Source organism: Meles meles, chromosome X, assembly GCF_922984935.1.
Source record: "Meles meles chromosome X, mMelMel3.1 paternal haplotype, whole genome shotgun sequence".
NCBI lineage: Eukaryota > Metazoa > Chordata > Mammalia > Carnivora > Mustelidae > Meles > Meles meles.
The window spans coordinates 113,996,335-114,019,006 of NC_060087.1; the positions used below are offsets into that span (position 1 = coordinate 113,996,335).

A 22,672-nucleotide genomic window follows, 5' to 3' on the forward strand; every position below is an offset into this window, starting at 1 on the left:
GAGACTCTGTCCTTTGAAACCTGCTTCACACCTCATTGATGATACTTTACATCCTTTCCCCAAACCCATGAGAACCATCTAGTAAATGAAGCTGCTCTAAAGTAGATTAAATGTGCAGGCTACATCCTTGCAGTTAAACCCCATCTGATCTAAGAATTAGTGAAAACTCATAATTTTCACTAGATACAAATATCGCATTACGATCGTTTCAAGGAAAATGCCCAAAAGAGTATGGTGGAACTGTCAGATACTGATATCTTAAAGGATAGTTTTTAATTGGATCAAAACCTCTATAGTCTTTTAAAAAGCTCATTAAGATCTGAGCCACAAAACAAACTTGAAAGGAAAGAAGGCAAAGCTTCTTTTAATTAATGGAGGTAAATGCAATATTTGCAGAAGTCGATTTGGAGAAGATTCATTTGGGATTGTTCGGCAAGCTCTCTGATCATCTACATCGGTCCCCACAACCACCCCCACCACATCCAGCAAACATGATGACGACAATAACTGTAAATTCTTAAGCCTTTACATTGTACCTGGTCTGCACTGAGTGCTTTACATGGATAAATTCCTGTATTCCATCCAATAACCCTATAAACTAGGTACTCCAGTACCTAGGTAACTAGGTATCTCCAGTCTACAGAAGAGGGTGGGAACTGAGCCTCAGGGAGGTGGTGGGTAGCTCAAAGTCACACAGCTAACAAGTGGCAGAATCAAAATGCCAACCCAGGCAGTCTAACTACAGAGCCCATTGCTGTAGTTCTTCTCCCCATTGGCCACCCACTTGCACTGGTACCCCTTCCCCCAGATGGCCCCTCCATATTTGTCAGCTGTAGCTCTTATAGGAGCCAGTGTAGCTGCCCATATAGGGAACGCATTACAAACCGCTATACATGTGCACAGGTCAGCTGCCTGAAGTACGTACCGAGCCCATCTCTGATTTGCACTGGGGCCAAGTTTTACCTATCTGTTCCAGCCTCCACATGACCAGCCCTTTTCCCCATGAGAGCTCTTGTGCCTGGCTGCCTTCTCCCCCACTGCTCTGAAAATGGGGCCTCTTTTCGCCCCTTGAGAAGCATGACCATCAACCATTGGGAGAAGCACTCCCTCTTTGGTTCGCTGAGAAGCGTGACCTTTTCATAGTCCAAATAGCTTCTGGGATCAAACTCTCCTTTAACACAAAATGGCCCTCCTGTTTCCCTTCATCTTGGCTGAAAACAATGTCTCTGATGTCAGACCATAATAGCTACCATTTATAGAGTGCTTACCACATGCCAGGCACTCGGCATCCAGCCTATCACTGAAACCTTATGACCCATTCCACCAGGTAAACACATCTTATTCCTATTGTGCAAGTGAGAAAATGGAGACTTGGCTAGAGTAAGTGATTTGCCCACAGTAGCACAGCAAGGTTGTGCTGCAGACAGGATTAGGGTCTGGAGCTGTAAAACCAACGATGACAGGTCATTCCACTCGGCTGAACCTTCATGTCCTCATCTGCAACATGAAGCAAATAAGAGTTCCTATCTGACGGAGTCATTGTAAGGATGCAGTAAGATTGTGCAGGCAAAGACTCAGCACCATGCCTACACAAAGGAAGCTCCCCATGATGGATATTTCCCTTTCTTCGTTGAGGAGTTGGCTTCATGGGGCAGGCCATTACTCCCAGGCCCCCAAGCCCAAGGCAACTGGAAGGAGATCCAGGCAAAGTAGCTGCAGGTAGGCCTTGAACTCTCTCGGGAGCACGGGCTCAGGTGGCTTTGGGTTTCATTTCTGCACTAAGGCATTATTAGCCACTTTATACCTACACTCAAGCCCATCACTGCACTGTCTAGGGGAGGCAACACACAGAGGGGCACATCATGTAGCTGAACTCATTAGCAAGGACACTGCTTTAAGATGTGCTCTAGACCAGACCTTTTTATAAGGTCTCTCACATAAGCTGTTTTTCCAAAAGTGAGAAAGAATGGGACTGTTTTCCTGTTGGGTTAGTAATGAGAGTCCAAGGTCCCTTCAGGAGACAAGGATGGTGTTAAAATGAAAAGATATAGAAATTAATCCAATCCGTTTAAAATATGCCAAGCCACAAAGCAATGGAATGATTTCCTTTGTTCAAAATGTAACGTTCAAAGTGTATACAGACGTTCGAAGTAAAAAAAGAGAGGTGACCAATTCTCCCTTGGAGAGAGTAAGAGAATGCTTCATAGAAGACAGCTGAGTCTTCAGTGATGAGTTGAAGGCAGGTAGAGGCGGGCAGGGGAGTAGAAGGGCTTTTCAGGCAAAAGAAAAGCAGAAAAAAACAAAAAGGTGTGTGATGATAGCTGTGAGAGTTAAAGGGGAGGGTTGGCTGGACAGGTAAGCAAAGGTCAGATGAAGAAGAGCCTTAAAAGTCATGCCAAGGAAGAGAATGTACAGACTGTGGTTTCAAAGGTGTTCTGCAGATGGTTGTTGGCACGCCCTACACTGAAGAATGTGAGTGTGGGGAGAAAGGGTGATTCCATGATGAAATCCATTTGGGATGCTGAGTCTACAAAGCTAAACAGGATTTTAACTGGACGACTTCTCGGGACATCCAATATGAACCTCCAAGAGGAGAATAGCATAGTACATAGGCTTTCCCAAAGCTACTTGACCACAATCCTATTTTTCACAGAGTATCCTGTAAATCCAGGGTGCAATGAGATGTACTTTGGGAAATGTGGGTTCAACAGTTTAAAAAGGGCCTTGAAAGATCTATCAGCAGCATGAAAACAGACTTGTGCAGTAAAGTGGAATCAGAGAGACATTATGAAGCTCTTGAAATACTCTAAGAAATGCTCAAGTAGTCACTGGCATGGAGAGAAGAGAGATCATCTTTGAGAACTATTCATCAAGTGGAATCCATAGAACTCGAAGGATTGATTTAGACAAGTGGGTGAAGGGAAGGGTGTGCCCAAGATCCTGGCTTGGTAGAGCATATGGAAGGCAATATCACTATTAAACCATAGTTAGGGATATAGAGAGAAGTGCAGGATTGGGGTGGAGTGGTGGTTGGTGCTGGATTCCATTTTGAAGTGTGTGGAGTTTGAGGAACGTATGGGATATCTGAAATTTAACAGTTGGATGGATGGGTCTGAAGCTCAAGAGAAAGGTCACGACTGCAGAGGTAGATTTGGGAGTTGTCATTATATAGATGGTACATCCATGGGAATGAATGAGATTGCCCAACTGAAGAGAGAGAGTGGTCAGCCTTCGTGCTACATGCTATGGACACAGGCTGGATATGGGTTGATCAGGGTTAGGTTGATAATCTGGTCATCAGTGACCTAGGGGAAGATAGTTCCACTGGAAATATTGGAAAAGAAGCCAGTTATCAGGAAACAAGTGAAGAATGGAAGGTGAGACTCTGGAGAGGGCAAATCTAGGAAATGTTCACTAAAAATAATCTGAAGAAACAGAAGGTGTTTATCTTAAAAAGAAGACATGGGGGAGGAGGGTCATGACAGATGATATCAAAGAGGAAAGAGAGTTATTCTGTATTTCCCAGGAAGGGACCAACTTCAATTACATGTTAGACTGACCTGGGTCCTTGTCCAGTCTGTATGACCCTGGGCAAGTCATGTCAACGACCTGAGCCTTGGTTTCTGAATCCACAAAGCAATAAGCATAGGTCTCTCATGGGGTACTGTGAGGATTAAATTAGTGACTAAAGTAGCATATGGGTGAATGTATGTATACCACTGTTTGGCATGTGGTAAGTCCCTCCAAAAGGGTTCCATCTCACTTTCTAAGTCATAAACATATGAAATAATGCCAGTAGTGCTTTGCAAACTCACAGTCGTGACAGAGACGTCTATGGTGGGCGGGGAACATGTCTGTAAATCTCTCTTGAAATTTTCACTTTGTCAGGACCCTGAAACCTGCACAGACACGCGCCGTCTCCTTCCGCAGCCCCAGACCTTGTTTGCCAACGTCATTCACGGCCACCCGAAGCAGCCGGAGATGCTTTCCCCTTCGTCTCCTCCCTCACTGCCCCCGACTGGGCCCTGAGGTCCCTGGCAGAGCACAATCCCTCCACAATAGGTTTCTTTCACCTCGGTGCACACCTGGGCCTCCCCAGGGGCTTCCAGGGAGACTCCGAGCCAGGGAATTTCGGTCTGGAATTGCCGCTCCAGGAACGCCCCTCTCAGGCCCCACGAGCTCTGCCTTCAGAAATCCTCTCCAGGAAGGCTGGCCAGGGAGAGTTGAAGAAGGCCTGCATTGTCTCAGAGCGTCCCGGGAATGAAGCCTTGAATGGAAGGAAGATGAAGGTTTCTTTCCTTGGGGCCTCCTAAAAATCCTTCCACACTGGGAAGTTACAAAGGCAAACAATCTCCCTTAAGGTGTGCAGAAGGCAGGGTTACCAAAAATGGGCTTTGGCAAAGCTGGAAATACCAGCCGGAAAGAGAGGTACGAAATGGAGGCCATCCAAACCACTGGTCGAAGGTTCCGAAGGGATTTGGCTCATGCATTCTGAGGATTGAGGCCCCCAGACACACTTCTCATTCCTGTCACAAGGAAGAATGGGACTTGCCCCCAAAGGTCAAAAGGGTGAGTGAAGCAGAGCAGGAAAAGCTCCCTCAAATTCAATGAGACCCTCTAAGTCAGAGATTCCCCACGTGGGCTGCCCCTTGGAATCACCTGTGGAGCTTTGAAAATTATAAATGCCCAGACCCCCACCCTCGACCAAATGAATCCTAATCTTATGAGATGGGGCACGAGTCTGAGCACTTTTGGAAAAGCTCCCTGGGAGATGCCGATGTGCATATAGAGCGGGGAGCCCTGTCCTGATCTATGAGTGACACCCAAGCACGGAGTCTAGGACACAGTGCATGTGGGAGAACCAAGAGGACCTTTTCTGCACTTCCGCAGCAGGCGCCAGCCACACCACTGAAGGAAACCACATTTGCTCAGGCTGGCATCACACCGAGAAACAATCCCACAACATCCCGCCATTTGCAACATGGTTATACCTGAGGGCATTCGGCTCACAGAGATAAGTCAGACAGAGAAAGACAAACATTGTCGGGTCTCACTAATGTGTGGCATCAGAAAAAGCGAGACTCACAGAGAAACAGAGACAGGAAGGATGGTTGCCAGGGGCTAGGAGAGTAGGAAATGGCAAGATCCTGGTCGAAGGCTACCAACTTCCGGTTACAGGATGAACGAGTTCTGGCGCCATAATGTACACAGAACAAGGTGGCTAGAGTTTGCAATACTGTATTGTATCCTGGAAAGTTGCTAAGAGTAGATCTTAAATGTTCTCACACACACACACACACACACACTTTAACTATGCAAGGTGATAGTTGTGTTAACTAACCTTATCACACTAATCATTTCACTGTATATGTGTATTAAATCATCAGGTTAAAGAGCTTAAACTCATGCAATGTTATACGTCAATTATATCTCGATAAAGTTGGGGGGTGGGCAGAGAAACAACCACAAAGATCATAAAACAAGGTCCTAAAGAAATGACCACATGGCGTTTGAAATGTGGACATAACAGACTCAGCCACCCACCAGGCACCAGACACTCCCCTTGGGAAGGCTCCACAGTTTCTGTCCTTTCCACCCCCATTCCACCTCCTCCCTGGCTCTGTTCAGAAAAGGGAACATCTTAGCCTTTCAATATCTGATATAAACCTCATTCAGTTACGCTTTTCGATTTTAAGCTGCATTCGAGTCTCTTCAACTTAATTGAGGCAGAAGAAAATGATTAAACGTTGTATCAAAAGCAAGCATTCCCATGCGGCTCTCTACATCACGCCCAGAGAGCCCTTGCACCGCGACTCCATCGTACAAGACTTCAGGCTGATGCTGAGGCCCAAGTGTGGCCCTCGAAAGTGTTCAGAAGACAGAAGTATAGAGAACTGAAGCATGAAATTGCTTCGAAATGATGAAGCAAAGATGTGTTTTTCTTCCCAACCAAATCTTCTCTGAAAATCCTGACAGCAGGTTTACTCAACACCCTTGAGATCCACTCCGTGGCATTGTTTTTCATACCTCAGTCTCCTGTTCAGCACATCACCGTCTAATGCCAGCCATTTACCTTTAAGTCACTTACAAAGAGCCACATTAACAGGGCCGGACACTTGGAGGATGGCTTCTGAAGTGAGCGTGGAGTTGAAATGAAGGGGTAGAGACAGCTCTGCCAGCTCTGAATCACGCACTGTCCAATCGGAAGGAGGGAATGTTCTGAGCAGCCCAGCCCCAGTGGTGGGGGGGTAAGTTGGGTTGACCCTGTCCCAGAGGTAGAACCCTTCAAAAAGAGACAGGGAGAGTGAAGAGTTTGTTTTCATACTCGTGGTCACTGTGGGACTGTGATGTTATCTGATCCATCGATACTCCATGGAAGGGGCATCACAGAGTTCTGGTTAGCACAGGAGAAAAGACAGTGAACTGGGAGCCAGGAGACCTGGGTTCCATTCCTGAAACTGCACGCAGACGTCTAGGAATACAGACCAGTGATTATGCCCAAGGTCTATGGCAAGACTTCGGAGCTGTGTGACAAGAGGCAAGTCGCCGAACCTCTCTGAGCCTCAGTCAGTTCCTCCTCTGTAAGATGGAATGACAATGGTTTCTACTTCCTGGCGTCGTTCTGAGGATTCAGTGAGTTAATACAAGCCCTTAGAACAGTGACTGGTATATGGGCATCACTTTGTAAAGTTTAACTATCGATACTGGTTTTAGCTGCAAAACGAAAGCCGTCCTAAATGATTCTTAAGTCAAGGACTGTGCTTTGTTTATGTCATGTAGAACCTCTGTCAGATGTCGAAGTGGAAACAGCAGCAGTTGAGAATGTCCTGAGCCAATCTGCTTGCTTTTCCAGTAAAATCCTGGATTTGTGGCATAACTGGGGAATGAGTCACTGTGGTTAACCAAGTTTTCCAGATTACAAAGGTTTAGGACTTCAGACTTTCTCAGGAGTCACCAGCTGTCCCCCATCCACCCCGGCTAGCTGATTCTCTGCCCTGCGGCCCTGCCTTCCTCACAGCTGCGCCTTAATCCTTATCATTCTCTTCTTCACTCTCTTGGCTTCCTGCCTGTCTTTCTTGCTGATACTTTTCTTACTCCCTTTGCCTTCCCTTTTTAGAGTCACATATTGCCTCTACTCGGACCCTCTCCCGAGCCTGGCTCGTCCCTACGAGGCGCTCATCACCAGAGCGCCCGTCAACACTGAAATGACGCTCTCAGAAGTATTTCTGAATGAATGGATGATATTTACTCATCTGTTTACTCATTCATTCGTTCATTCATTCATTCATTCATTCAATCCATCCATCCTGTCAATCATCCAAGGCATTCTTTTCTTTTTGGTCATAAAACTAATTATAGGGCACCCTGCATAATCTCTGGAGTCAATATTTGGCTCTTTTTCATGCTGTTAGCAGAATCATTCTTTGCAGCCACAAATGAATTAAGAAAATAGACACATATCTCTAAAAATACCACCACTTTGGGTACCCAAGGGCTTTGAATGAGTGGCTGAGAATAAACTTCATAATGTATAATTGATTTTTTTTAATTTGGTTGAATATTTTTTTTAAAACCCTCTTCAAAGCAAATCTTATGTTAAGATATATTTAAGTGCAAAGACAGCGGAATGGTGACTGCCACTTGTCATTATCTAAGCATTTTTGGTAATCTATTCAGGGAACCACCTTAGGGAAATGGGGTTTGGTTTTTTTTTGTTCCTTATTTTTTTAAGGATTCATATAGTAAGTTTATTTACAAACACATCCGGTATGTTGAATTCAAGAGTTAGATCCATTTTTGTAAAAGAGACTGCACCTCTTAAAATGCTCCTTTCACATCTGTTTTATGGATTATTTAAAACATCCTTCTTTTTTTAAGCAGTTGGTGTCTTATTATTAAAAAAGGAGCAGCGAATCCAAATCCAAAGTACACAGTCACCATAATTAGTAACCACCACTTGTTTTCCACTGAAAATGGCCTGTTCTTCCCTGGGACCTCCTACAGGGCTCCTACAGGGCACAGAGGTTGTGAACCTTGGGATGCTCTGTCCCAGCATAGCGATAACTGGAAGTTCTGTGAAGGGCTGGAAGGCGCAGAGACCCAAGATGGAAGAAAGCAGGAAAAATGTTCTAAGTAGACTATGGTCTCTTATGACCAAAGCTTTCGTTTCCACCATCATTTTAAATACTGCATACCACCATCAGTCTTTACTGAATAAATATTTTCGTTGAATTAAGGGCATATCGGCTTTCCAGCATGGGCCTTTAGCACCCTATTCATAATTTCAACTGTAATCTTCCCAGAAATATGTGTTCCTTGATAAGGTTTTAACGAAAGGTACTTAAATTCATCAACGATGGTTTGGAATCACCATCCAATTTATAAGAGTATTTTCTCTTCCAGGTGTCCAAATACTATTTCCTCCCTTTGGACTGCTTGCCTTTCAAGTCAGAAACCAGAAGTAGCTTGGGGACTGAACAGCAAGAAAGTCTTTCTTTTCCTTTCTTTAAGTATGCAGGAGAAGGAACTAGTGAGTGGAGTGCACAGCTCGATTCTCAAGTTTGTCATGATAAACCAGGGTTAAAAATTCTAGTATATGTGCTGCCGAAGCGAGCACTAGGGTTAAAAATTCTACCCCCCTTTCTTATGAAAGTTATAATTTCCTGTATGAATCATTAAAAAATGTTCGATAGAAGCTTTCATTTATAAAATCTCTGCACTCTTGTGGAAGAAAAAATCTCCAGGTTACTTAGATCTCACAAGGAAGTGACCTGATCTGCGCTTGGCAAGGCCCCAGGAAAACAGGAAGATGGGAATAATTGGGTGTCAGTTGTGACAAGAGAGTGCCTACCCAAGTGGGAGCGGTGGTTGTATGTAGACACCACTTGAAGCTGAAAGTCTTTGTCGCCCTTCTTCCACCACGGCATCCATTCTCTTCCAGAGTGTTTTTTTTTGTTCTGGATAATAGAACTAAATCTGGGAGAGAAGCAAGCTGGACCATGAAGAACCAGAAGATCCTACAATCTAGCAATGGGGTCAGGAATATGAACTGGAACTCCCAAGCTTCTGAATGGGGAGCGCACACAAAAACCATTGAAGAGAAATTCTTGTTGGTAACAGCTTTATGGAGATATGATACCATCCATATACCACACCATGCACCCATTCAAAGTGAACAAGCCAATGTTTTTAGTGTGTTCACACAGTTGCGCAACTATAGCCACAGTCAACTTCGGAACATTTTCAAAACCCCAAAAGGAAACTGCATCTTCTTTAGCTGATCAACCAGTCTCCCTCCTTCCCCTATCACTTGGTAACTGCAGATTGGCTTCCTATGTGCATGAATTTGCCTATTCTAGGCATTTCATATAAATGACATCATAGAATATGTGGGCTTTTGTGTCTGCCTTGTTCCCGTTATCATGTCTTCTAGGTTCCTCCATGCTGTAGCATGGATCAGTCCTTCATTCTTTTTCTTACCGTTGAATCATACACCATTGTGTGGAGGTGTGTACCTCGGTTGTTTATCCGCTCGTCAGCTGAAGAACATTTGGGTTGTTTCCACCTTTGGGTTGACATTTGTTTTCATGGCATAGGTACTGACTTCTCAATCAGGACCCAAAATCACGTGCACAACAACTCCAAGGGAATCCCTGTAAATCTCCAACTTAACTCTCCACATGCCCTATGCTAGACGTTGGTTTTACAGGCAAGAATTGTACATGACTGAGTATTCAGAGAGAGTTTGAGATTGAAATTGTGTGTGTATGTGTATGTGTGTGTTTGTGTGAGAGAGAGAGAGAAAGAGAGATGAGAGAGTTTCCTTCTATAACGGCCCATCTTCTTTCTTTATCTCAGCAGGTCTGCTAGGGAATTGATCAGAAGTTTCTGTTTAGTAGGAAAAGGCTTTAACCTAAATATTTACATAGGGACATTTGGCTTGACTTCTATCTTGGTCGTCTTAGATTTTTTTGACATCTTGTACCCCAAAGCATGGAATATAGATGTTAAATCACGTACCTTTAGAGTCAGTGTGAAAACGTTTGATGTTTGACAATTCAACTTTTCTCAGAGCAAGTCAGTATGTTGCCAACAGTATGCCAAGGAAGGGGACTGAGAGAAAGCTAGCAAAAAGCAATCTAAATCCGACTTTGTTCACGTTAAGTTATTCCTTTTGGAATTTCAACTAGTTAATTATAATCCTGGAATTGTGTTTGATTCATTTCTGACAAAACCATATGTGCCTGTGTTGTCAGATTCTAGTAAAATAGATATTCCGTGCCATGTTTCAACACTGTGCCATTTGTAAAATTAGCAATTTCAAGGAAGCAAAAGGCTACTTGCCATTTTGCTGGATCAGCACCTCATTTGATCTGCTTGCATATGCTGTGAGTAGAAGTAAAGAACGCACGATTTTGTCTCTAGATAAATAAATTTGAATGCAAAATAGATGCAAAGCTGTGTCTTGAGAGACAGAGTTCATTTACATCTCGAACTAGCTCTCAGATCAGAAACGTGGCGCTTGGGCTTCCTTCTGCTCTGGAAATGTGCTTTAAAGACGGGGAAGCTTGCCCACCAAGGGAGGAGGACAGCACTCACTGCCTCTCATTAAAAGGGCAATGTCAGGAAGGACTGGGTGGCTCAATGTGTTAAGCATCTGCCTTCGGCTCAGGCCATAATCCCAAGGTCCTGGGATCGAGCCCCACATAGACTCTTTGCTCAGTGGGGAGCCTGCTTCTCCCTGTCTCCGTCTGCCTGCAGCTCCCCCTGCTTGTGCTCTCTCTCCCTCTCTCTGTGTGTCAAATGAATTTTAAAAAATTTTTAACATAAAGGACAATGTCAGGGGCACCTGGGTGGCTCAGTGGAATAAGACTCTAACTCCTGATTTAGGCTCAGGTCATGATCTCAGGGTCGTGAGATCAAGCCCCACATCAGTCTCCATGCTCAGTGCAGAGTCTGCTGGAGAATCTCTTTCCCTCTGCCCCTTTCCCCATCTCTCTCTCTCTCTCTCTCTCAAATAAATAAATAAACTCTTTAAAGGACAATGTCAGTTTTGTGACTACCCTTTCTTAAGTTTCTCATAATCCCCTATACTTATGTGGAGCTTTAGGCTTTTGAAATACTTTGACACATATCTCCCCATTTAATCTTTACAATGATCCCGTAACACATAATGGGAAAGGATAATGATGTTCACCGTACAGATCCAAACGCTGCAGTTATGGGACTTGCCCACAGTCCCACACACCTCATAGATGGTGAAGCTGGCCTTGCTGTCCCCTCTTCTGACACTTTGCACATGATCCCTTCCACTGCCTCTGAAAGAAGTCTCAGTTGGCTATACCCTAAGACCCGGTTGGTGATGGACTTCAGAGAGGACAAAGGGAAAGGAAGTGACACTGGAAGAAATGGAAATCTGTCTTCAGCGTCTCCCCCCAACATCTCTCGCCAGGACCATCCCGTCCTTCCATGCTACTGAGGCTGGGTGGAAGGGGATGCCGATGATGCCTCTCTGTGGGTGTGTCAAAGCCCTCACTTCTACTCTTCTTTCCTCTCCTTTACTGCACCACTGGGGACTGAAGCAGTGTGGACAGATTGAAAACCTTCCTGTGAAGGAGACCCATGTGTTCCCATTGTCAGAGCTGATTGGGCAGACTCAGCTGGCTGCAGAGAAGACACAGTAGACGTGCACCAAGCCCTGCCCTGGGAGAAGTTGTGATCCGCTGTCAAATTTACAAGTGCCTCCCTCTTCTTCTTTTTTTTTTAAAGATTTTATTTATTTATTTGACAGAGAGAGAGGTCACAAGTAGGCAGAGAGGCAGACAGAGAAAGAGGGAGAAACAGGCTCTCCACTGAGCAAAGAGCCTGATGCGGGGCTCGATCCCAGGACCCTGAGATCATGACCTGAGCCGAAGGCAGAGGCCTAAACCACTAAGCCACCCAGGCGCCCCCCTCTTCTTGCTGAACTTCCAAATAGTACAGAGCAAGGGCCTGGAAGTCAAGAGAGACTTGGAACTGAGTCTCAGCTCTGGGACTTCCTCGCCATGCAACCTCCATCAACTTAATGTCGAAGTTTCGATTTTCTCATCCAGAAGATGAGGATAATATCTCCCACCTCACACGATCCTTGTCAGAATGACGTGAGAAAAGGTAAGTAAAAGCCATTAGTGTGGTGCCGGGAATGTGGCACTTACTGACCATTGGCAGATATTATTTTAAATAAACTTGCAATGCTCAATACTTCTTCAGCATGTTCCAGGGAAGGGCGGGGTGGGGTGGACAGACTCGGGTCAAGTGTGAGGTACAGTACTGAGAATCCTCTCCAAGTTTCCCGTCTGCTAGGCAGATCCTGCCTGCCAACAGACCTGCAAATCACATCTAACTTGTTTCTGTTCTCCTTATGAAAGCTCGTTAACAATAAATATTTCCCATCCCACCTACTGAATTCCTCCTGCCACCTGGATACCATTTTCCCATTTTTAATGCCTGCTCTCCTTCATGGCACCATGACTTGGCCTAGGGTTTGCTTGAAGTACCCACCATAAGTTTTCGGTAAAAGGGGAATGACAGTGTGTCCCGACTGTGTTGATTGGTGAGTTTCGTGGGGAGTATCCTCTGCAGAACTTCCGTTTGCACTTCCGGTGCCCATTGCATAAAATGCAATGCTGAAGTTGCAACAGCAGTGCAGATTTGAAATAAACAAAGGTCCATTCGTGAAATAAGCCTTCCCTGAGACATCTTCTTCCGAGGCATCCAGCCAGATGGTCACAATTAAAGTCAATAGGCTTCCCATGACAAGCAGAGCACTGGACTCTGGCAACTGCCTGCAACCATTTGCTCCACGGATGGCAAGAAGGCAACAAATACCGGCCCGGCCCACAAAGCCAAGACAATGGACTTAATCAGGTCCCGGCAAGGGACAAGAGATGCAAGGACTCCTTGGAGTCAATTACATCCCATGTTTTCTGTGGGGGGGTGAAGCTCTGGCATGCTTTCTTATTCTTTGGCAGGCTACATTAAGGAACTGAGAGTTTCCCCATAAACCCAAACTGCTAAAATCACAAAAAGGAGAGGAAACCAGGGCAGAGGTGGGAATGGGGTGGGTTTGTAGCTAAACTGCATTATGTTCTTTGAGCCAGAAGACTTGAGCATGCCCTGAGTAGCCCACCTGCCTGTCCTTAACAAGTGGATTCTGGGAAGGTAAATGCATCCTGACTGAAGGAGGATATAGGGCTGAATTCAAAAGAATAAAAACAACTCCAGTTCCCCAAAAGTCTGTGGTCCACCAATGCTACAAAGACACAAAGAGTCAACCTGTCATGTCCTCGCTCCTTGATTGCCATGGGTACTGTGGGGATGCAGAGGACTACACAATCGATGGAAAAAAGTAAGTTAACCTCAGAGCAAAGTCCCACAGATAGAAGCCATAATACCAAGCTCCCCACCCTCCCCCCTTTTTCCAAGTCAGAGGAAAACTGAAGCCTTCAGACTGCCTAACTGTGGACTGATTACCTTACCACCCTGTGAAAGGTGCTCGCCAAGAACACCAGCACCATTAGAATTCTGGGCTCCTTCCCCTGTCTGCAACTTGACAAGGAGAATGGAATTCCATCTAATAGCTTAACTGTGTAAAAGTACAGCCGTCGTTTGTGAGACTCGAGTGAAAAATAGGCGTCTCTTCTTTCTCTCCAATACGGCAGGGGAGTGTGTTCATGTGTTCATGTGTGTGTGCACAGGACCACACGTGTGCATGCATTAGGAGAGGGTGGGGGATGAAACAAAAGAGGCAAGCCCTCATTCATTCCTTCAAAAGGCTGATCCCAAGTTGCATTCTGGTCGGCCTTCTACAGGAAAGGGCCAGGAAGGGGAGGCCAGAGGGTTGAGACAAGCAGAGACTAGAAGCCCCATTCACTAAGGGAGGGCTGCTTTCCCTGCAGTTTGTCCCCAAGGCTGGATGCTCCCAGGAAGGCACTTTAGTGACCTGAGATTCTCATCCACCACCCATTCTCCTGACCAGGAAACTGAGGTCTGGAGAGAAACAGGCACCTGCTAGGGGGACTCAACAGAAGAGCCAGCAGGGACCTGTGCCTTCCTTTTTGCAAGTAACTGTCCCCCATGCCAGGCTGCCTCTCTGTGGTTTATGATTTTTAGCATTTTGCTTTCCTTTATGTTTTTGAAGATGCAGTTGTTTGTGTGTAACTGATTCAGGCTTTGCCTCGCACTGATGTATTCTGGTATTGTCCAATCCATGCTACTTTATAAAAGTATCCCCTGAAGCATGTCAAAACATATAGTTAGTTATTTTAAAGGGAAAAAATGGTTCAGTAAATCTCTACAGAATACATCATGTGCGTTAGCATAATAAAAAATTGATTGTGTTAAAATAAAGTAGTTTTCGAACACAAGCATTTGGCCGGAGGCTGAATGTCAAGTCCAAGGTGGACAGGCCTCCAGATCTGCTAACAGGGCTGCCACTGTCCAGTCACTGTTCTGAGCACCCTCACCCCCAAAGCACTCAAGGAACAGAGCTGCAGATCTTCATGCTGGCACTTGTCCAAGGACTTTGTAATTACTGGTTTATTCTATTATCCCCCAGCTGACTGTGACCTCCTCAAGGGCGAGAATTCCTTCATCTTTATGCCCCCAACACTCTAGCAAGGGACCTGACTCAGGAAGCATTCAGTAAATGTTGGTTAAATAAATTATTAGAGTAGGGGCACCTGGTTGGCTCAGTCGGTTAGGCGTCTGCCTTCAGCTCAGGTCATGATCTCAGGGTCCTGGGATCAAGCCCCACATCGGGCTCTCTGCTCAGCTGGGGAGTCACCTTTCCCTCTCCCTCTTCCTCTCCCTACCCACCCCCTCGCACCACTGGCTCATGCTCCTTCACTCTCTCTCTGCCTCTCTCTAATGAATAAATAAAATCTATAAATAAATAAATAAATAAATAAATAAATGCTATTGTTCAATTTCTCTTGTGAAGGCCTTAAAGGTTATGCTGATCTCCTTACCTGACAGCAAAGGTTGAAATGAAAGGCGTGATAAAGATGAAGGTAAGGTGGGGCTTGAGAGAGAACCAACTCTCAAGAAGTCAAAAGATGCCAGAATGGTGTTCCAGAACGTCTACCATCCCTTATGCCTGCCTCAACCTCCATGCCCCCAGCCTGCCTTGTGGTGCAGAAGAATTCCACCAGGGTCTGTGATCACAGGCTCCATAGGAACTACACAGCCAGCCCCATCACCAGAAACATCCCAATGCCACAGACGGAAGGGCCACAAGAACTCGGTTGCTTTCTGAATACTTTCCTCCCTCCTGTGTCTGGTGTTTCAAAGGACAAACCCACAGAGAAGTGAACTCATGGGAAAAAACCCCACCCTTGGTTACCAACATTCTCCTATTTTCCCACTCTGCCCCATTTGCAACATACTCATTCTACCTCCCTTCCCTTGTGCTGGGTTCATCTGCTATTCTGATTAGTTTCACTGCCTTGAAAATTGAATATTGATTATGAGATAAAGTATGGAAAGAAATAGTAACATTTTTGAGTTGAAAAAAGGGTTCGTTGGAACTGTCCTCGGATGTATTACACAGTTAACTTCCCAATAGCTCAAACCGCGAGGTGAGCAGGATTTTGGTGCCAAATGGCTGCTGTTTCCTTCCTCCCTTTGCCCAACATGGGAAGACAGATCGAGGTGGCCTTCTCTTTGGGCCCTCGCAGGCTGCAGACCTCCCCTCTCTCAGAGAACTTCTGCTGCCCACACTCAAGGGCACAACATTTGGTAAGTTCTCAGCATAGTAGTTGGAAGGAAAACATTCAGCATGTGAACCCTCAAAGGATTGAAACAAAGGATGGTTCAGGGATGCCCTATGGAACCACCCTGGCAAGGGAGGAATCCAACTCTTTTTTTAATCAGTACCTAAGGGATCCAATTAAACATGTGTCTTTTGTTTTTATTAATAACAAAAATGGTACATACATCAGAGAAATACAGGATGAGATTTTTTCCTCTCTAGGGTAAATATTAATGCTAAGCTGAAAGGTAGATGGTGGAGCTTTTAGAGAGGCTTAAACGGTTTATAGATTTTAATTGCAACCTGTTCCGAACGAATACAATTAAACATTGTTTGTAATACAAAACACCTGCATAACACGTAATTAGAGAAATCTCTTTAATGGGGCCATGTGTGGAAGGCTGGCGACGATGATGAATAAAGCCATACGTGGTACCAGAAAACGATTGTGATGCTGCACGGCTAATGGAAAACTCGCCGAATGAGCAGACAAACCAAACCTCAGACACGTAGAAAGGATGACAGTCATTTATGTCATCTGCCTACCGCTTCTGCCTAAAGACCAGGAGGCACAATGATGGCAACATAGCTCACTAAGTTGGTGTCACACTACTCCTAGCTGTCTTCGATCTGAAGGGCAAAGCAGAAGCATCATGTCTCTGTCCTCACACTTTATGCTCCTGCAGTAAGGCTACCTGCCTTCTCATTAGTTGCACGGTTGAGGGGGAACCTGGGAAATAGTAACACCTCCCTGGGAAAAGAAACCTTCCTTCCGACATAAACTTTGCGAGTCGAAAAGCAGACCAGAGAAGCTGTTCCCTCTCTGAGAAGACGTGTTACTCAATTACTATCTCCAAGGACAATGATAAGATGTGAAAAGTCACTCTGGGGGTTTCTGGGGGCCTCAGTCAGTTAAGTGCCTTCAGCTCAGGACATGATCCCAGGGTCTTGGGATCGAGTTCCACATCAGGCTCTCTGCTCAGCGGGACTCTCTGCTTCTCCCTCTCCCTCTGCCCTCTGCCTGAAGCTCTACCAACTTGTGCTCTCTCTCTGTGTCAAATAAATAAATAAATAAAATCTTAAAAAAAAAAGAAAAAGAAAAGTCACTCTGATGCTCCCAGGCCCAGGACACAGTGGATCACCAGGAAGGCGCCTTCAGCTTGGCTGGCGCCCAGAGTTCTGCACACAAAAACACTAGACTGAGCCATTGTGATGTCTCCAGACCTAAGGAAGAGGGGCTCTGATCTACCAAGCAATGACAATGGCCAGAAGTAAACAGGGCCAGATCAGGGAAGGGAGACCAATCAGAGGGGAGAAGGGGGCTGGCACACTCTCCTTTCCGTCTTGTCAACGCACCCAAGTTTGGGATCTCCCTAGAGGATACAGCCTTACTAATTAACCTAAACACCCCACCCCCATTCGGTCCTTCGCCGAACGTGGTCAAGTGGCCCTGCACACTGGAGCTGCTTGCCTCCAGCCATGGGAAGGAAGCCGGGTGAAAGGGACATTCAGAGGGAGCCAGGCTGCCTGCCCTGCCCACTTACAGTCTCTCTGTCCAGTTCCTATGAGGCCCAAGTCTCTCTCTACTTGGTTAGTGAAGCCGTCAGCTTCTCCCTTAAGTCTTGCCTTCTCTGGCCCCTACAAGGTAGAGCTTCCTCTTTGGTTTTCCTGGTCTCCCAGGAAATTGTTCTCTTCCACCTGCACTCCTGGTTTCCTGCTCTAGCTCTGGGTCTCCAGTCCACCCGGGTCTGCAAGATACTTACTGTCCGATGGACAGCCCTCCAAACGAACCTCCCCACAGAAGTTTCCAAACATGGTGCAAAGAATGGGGGAGGAAGTCAGGCAGCTTTGCCTTAGAATTTCAAGAATTCCTTAGAATTATCAGCTGGTGTCCTGGACAAGTGAATCCCTGAGCCTCAGTTTTCCCTTCTGTAACATGTGCCTAAAAAGAGGAATGTACCTCACAGAACTACCAGTGGCATTAAATGAGGTCACATTAGTAAACGATTTGACAATGCCTGACACAACACAAGCACCTGGAAAACAGGAGCTTTTCTTCATCAGCAGGCATGACTCTTAACACAGGCTCCCTTCTGAGAAGAGAAAACCTCCGAGCACAAGGCTTTTGCTAGCCAACTGTATAACTACCACAGCAGAATGCAAAACTCCAGGCCATTATTTTTATTCTTAAATCAAAACTATATTGAGAATTTATACATGAAAATCAATGGCAAACTCAAATAATTGGCTTTATTTACACCTTTGATGCTCTGCCTGTTATAAAAGTGTGAGTTCAGTGAATAAACATGGCTAAAGGACTAGTGACAGATGGTTGTCTTACTCGGCCTTCTTCCCTGAGCTCAGGAGGTTCAACAGTTCTGTGGGTGTTGCCAACATTCTGGCCCAGCCACAGACTCACAATGGCCCGGGGTCAACCGTGTCCACTCCCACCACCCATTGCTCAGAACTCTGTACTGAGCAGGCGCAGATCCCTGAAAACCGACCACCACCTGGACCAAAGGAAACACATGCCCTGGAGGCTGGAAGCCCAAGAGCTCTTCTTGGCCTCATCCTGGGGAAAGAGGTCAAAGCCCCTGAGTCATTATACTTCATGATGTTAACATCTCTAGCTGTGCCCACTGCTGTTCTCCTGTCTAAACCATTCACAAGACAGAGTCATCAACTCTGCTGTTCAAATGCAGTGGTAGTTTGGGCAGTCAAGTTGATTACTTTATTGTTTTCAAAACTTTGTATTTGCATATAGTTGACACACAACATTATGTTAGTTTCAGGTGTACAGCATAGTGATTCAATATCTCTATATATTATGCTGTGCTCACTACAAGTGTAGCTACTGTGTATCCCCACACAACTCCATTACAACACCACTGACTATATTCCCTACGCTGTGCTTTTTATCCCTGTGACTTACTCATTCCATAACTGGAAGCCTATAACTCCCACTCTCCTTCACCCATTTTGCCCATCCTCCCTTCCCTCTGGCAACCATCAGTCTTCTCTCCGTACTGTGTTATTGTTTGTTTATTCATTTGTTTTGTTCTTTGGTTACACACATGAATGAAATCATATAGTATTTGTCTCTCTCTGAATGATTTATTTCACTTAGCATTATATCCTCTAGGTCCAACCATGTTGTTGCAAATCACAACAAGATTTCATTCTTTTTATGGCTGAGTGATATTCCATTACACACACACACACACACTACATTTTCCTTATTCATTTATCTCTTATTGGACATTTAGATCATTTCTATATCTTGGCTATCATAACTAATGCTGCAATAAATATAGGGGTACATGAATCTTTTCAAGTTAGTGCCTTTGTTTTCTTTCAGTAAATACCCAATAGTGGAATTACTGGGTCATATGGCATTTCTATTTCTTTTTTTTAAGGATGAGTATTTTTTTAAAAGATTTTACTTATTTATTTGACAGACAGAGATCACAAGTAGGCAGAGAAGCAGGCAGAGAGAGAGGAGGAAGCAGGCTCCCTGCGGAGCAGAGAGCCTGATGCGGGGCTCGATCCCAGGACCCTGGGATCATGACCTGAGCCAAAGGCAGAGGCTTTAACCCACTGAGCCACCCAGGTGTCCCTATTTCTTTTTTTTAATAGTTTTTTTTTTTCAAGAGAGATAGAGAGAGTGCACATGAGTAGGCAGAATGGGGTAGGAGGGGCAGAAGAAGAGGAAGAGAGAGAATCTCAAGCAGGTTCCATGCTGAGCATGGAGCCCAATGTGGGGCTTGAACTCATGACCCTGAGATCACGACTTGAACCAAAATCAAGGGTCAGACACTCAACCGACTGAGCCACCCAGGCACCCCTGGTGTTTCTAATTTTTGGAGGAACTACTGTACTATTGTCCACAATGGCCATTCTAAAAATTGATTACCCCATAAAGCAGCTTGTTGAATAGCCAGATTTCCACTCCGTATCCAAGCCTCATCAAAGTGGAAGTCCACCAGTAAAGTGTATAAAGAGGAAGCACTGGTGTGTACATAGCTAGTGACCGTGACAGATGTTGAGTGTGCCTCCCTGGGGACAGCAGAAGGGGAAGGAGGGCTAGAGGGTAAAGGGGGCCAGGCCCAGTTCTATAAGGAAGATTCTGGTATAAATCCTCAGGCTGTAAGGTAAGACTACTCCATGGATTCTGTATCTAACAAACGTGAATGTCAGTTCCATATACATGTGGTCAACTTTCAGCTTGGCCTGTTGGCTATACAAAGAAGCATGGGGTACACCAGGAGAACATCAAATGTTAAAAAATACATCTCCCCTCTCACCAGTCCTCTAAGTATAAAAGCAAGAGGTGGGGAGGAGTAGGAGGTTCTGAGATCCTTTCAGAAAGATCTACTCCAATACCTCTTCTCATTGCTTCTATGCCTTCCTCCTTCTCCTTGGGACAGGCCATTCTCTCACTCCCACCCACAACACACCTGCGGCTTCACAGCCTAGGATCCTTCCCTGACAGAGACACTCAGACTGGTATGTCTGCATGGCTCAGTGAAACACGTATCTTTCCCCCTAGGAGGCCAAACTTCTAGATCTTGTCCACCCCTGTCCCCAGCCCCACACCTACCTCACCTCTACTGGAAAAGAATTTCATTAAGGCCATGGGCCAGGCTGAGAATAGACCCAGGGAAAGGCAGAGGAAATGCCCTAAACTGGCAACATTTCTATCCCCACCCCCACAATTCAAAACTGGGCATTATGTTTATGTGTCTCTATAACTGCACGTTTTGTAAAGCATATGAAATTTAATATCTTACAGGTATTCAAATCTAGTTCCAATACACAAACACCCATTAAAGGCCATCCTGGTCGAACAGACTGAATGGAATGGGGCTTGTTCATTATACAGTATTTTGCCTTCAAACAGGATATTGTATCTACATTTGCAGAGCAATACTAATATGAATATCATCTCTGTAGATCTCTAAGGCTCCTTCCACCCTGGATATTCTAAGATTTTCCATTTCTCTATAGAAACTGCCCTTTTTGGGGGAGACTAGGGTGTTAAGGTGATATTTGCTGAGATGAGACTTTGCCACATTCAGAACCAATGCCTCAGAATTACAGTACATCTAATAAGCAATTCAATTCATTTTACAAAGAGAAACTAATCATCCATTCTCGCCTCCTTGCCAAGAAGGTTCTGATGGAAGAAAGAAAAACAATAGAACATGTAAATGTATCTAACCAATGGGACCACTACTTTTAAATTCTTTCTGATCCCTCAAAGACACAAAGTGAACCCTTAGTTTAAAATGCCACAACAGCCTCATCTCATTTGTCCTGTGGGGAACCTATATAATTTCCTCCCTTGTAAATTACTCTGCACACACAAACACACACAGAGTTTGGGGATGTAAGTGGTGAGAATCAGCAAATTATACCCAAATTATCCATACCTCTGATGATCCAGACAGGCAGCTAAATGTCCTAGAGCAGAGACTGGCAAGTAGTAAATATCAAAGCTTTCCAGGCTATACGATCACTGTTTCAAGTACTGAACTCTGCTTTTGTAGAGCGAAAGCAGCCTTAGACAACATGGCGCTGAACACGCTTGGTTGGGTTCCAGTAACAGTTGATTGATGGACCCAGAAATATGAATTTCATATCATTTCCCCATGCCACCAACAGTACTCTTCATTTCTTTCAACCATTTAAAAATGTGAAAATCATTGTTAGCTCACAGGCAGGCTGGATTTGGTTGCTGCCCCCTATCCTAGAGGAACAGTATGTCCTAGCATCCTGTACTATTCCTAATTGAGCAAGTCAAGGAAATAACTATCATTATGATGACAGATGAGTCCAAGGATTATGCACTACTCTTTAAATAGAGTCTGTTACTAAATCCTCACAACTAACCTATGATGTTGGGACTGCTGCAGTCCCCATGTGTAAAACAGGGAAACAGACCCAAGATGGGCAAAATGACTTCCCCCAAAGCTGCACAGTGACTAAGAAGCAAAATGTGGACAGGAACTACATCTGACTGACTCCAAGGCCCACGCTGCTGACTACCACCTTGTGTTCTCTAGAATGGGACTGTCAGCTTCAAACGAGTTTGACTACCCCAGGAGTATGAACTCCTGTCCCAGGAAGAAGTAAATACAATGGTCCCAAATGCAAATACTGTCAAGGACATGAACTGGTGGGCCTGAGGAAGCTATGATTCAGTTAAAGTCTAAGGAGTTGAAATTTGCTTTTCTGTGAGTTTTCAAGCAAGCATTTAAAATGTCTGGTTTTTGGGGAGCCTGGGGGGCTCTGTTGGTGAAGCATCCGACTCTTGATTTCGGCTCAGGTCATGATCTCAGGGTTGTGAAATCGAGCCCTGAATTGGCCTCTGTGCTGGGCGTGGAGCCTGCTTGAGATTCTCCCTCTCTCCTTCTCCCTTTGCTCTCCCTCACCCCGTCTCTTCCTCTCTTAAAAAAAATTAAAAGCAAATAAAAAATAAAGTGCTTGATTCTTTTCATAGCTGACTGAGATAAAATAATCAAGGCAGGCTAAAGAGAAAAGGATGGCTTATGCTTCTAGATACTCGTGTATCTCTTTACTCAATTTTGGTAGCTCTTTATCGAGCTCGCGTCAGAGCAGGTAAAACTGTGGAATATGGCAAAATTGAAAATGTTAACACCCTAAAAGACACAAAATGATTCAAGAAACAGCTGATAGATCCTTTGCTGTGAGAGCAAGCACACTGGGAGTAGAAAAGTCATGAAGCACGATTTTGGCTGAAATTCAGGCAGAATCAAAGGACACTAAGAAAGTGACTCAAGACACAGGGTTCCAAGCATCAGAGCAAAACAGCACTAGCACTAAAAGGCTCACAGGAAGGTAATGCCATGGCAGAGACTG

General features: G+C 45.0%; 1 protein-coding gene and 1 pseudogene across 2 annotated transcripts in view; both read right to left on the reverse strand.

Annotated features, from left to right (window-relative positions):
- Positions 1–22,672, reverse strand: part of HS6ST2 (heparan sulfate 6-O-sulfotransferase 2) — a 281,651-nt gene that overhangs the window by 142,610 nt on the left and 116,369 nt on the right. The gene's annotated exons all lie outside the window — the stretch shown is intronic.
- LOC123935227 lies at positions 7,855–8,056 on the reverse strand (annotated as a pseudogene).